This window comes from Rhinopithecus bieti, unplaced genomic scaffold, assembly GCF_001698545.2.
Source record: "Rhinopithecus bieti isolate Rb0 unplaced genomic scaffold, ASM169854v2 scaffold_17182, whole genome shotgun sequence".
Taxonomy (NCBI): domain Eukaryota; kingdom Metazoa; phylum Chordata; class Mammalia; order Primates; family Cercopithecidae; genus Rhinopithecus; species Rhinopithecus bieti.
This window is the reverse complement of record NW_016808817.1, coordinates 267,503-267,987: the sequence shown is the minus strand read 5'-3', so window position 1 is coordinate 267,987 and position 485 is coordinate 267,503.

Below are 485 nucleotides of genomic sequence, written 5' to 3'. Positions count from 1 at the left end.
GTTCGTTTTTATTTAACTTTTTCTTTTCTTTTTACTTGACAAAAAATTTTGCATATTCAAGAGATACAGTGATTTTTAATACATGTATACAATGTGTAATGATAAAATCAGGGTAATTATATTCATCACCTCAAATATGTGTCTTTTCCTTGCATTAAGAACATTAAAAATCCTTTCTTTTTCTGGGCCCCGTGGCTCTCACCTGTAATCCCAGCACTTTGGGAGGCCAAAGCAGGCAGATCACAAGGTCAGGAGTTTGAGAACAGCCTGGCCAATATGGTGACATATCATCTCCACTGAAAATACAAAAATTAGCCCGGCGTGGTGGTGGGCGCCTGTAGTCCCAACTACTTGGGAGGCTGAGGCAGGAGAACTGCTTGAAACCAGGAGGCGGAGGTTGCAGTGAACTGAGATGTGCCACTGCACTTCAGCCTGGGCAACAGAGCAAGACTTCATCTCAGAAAAAAAAAAAAAAAAAAGGGGTA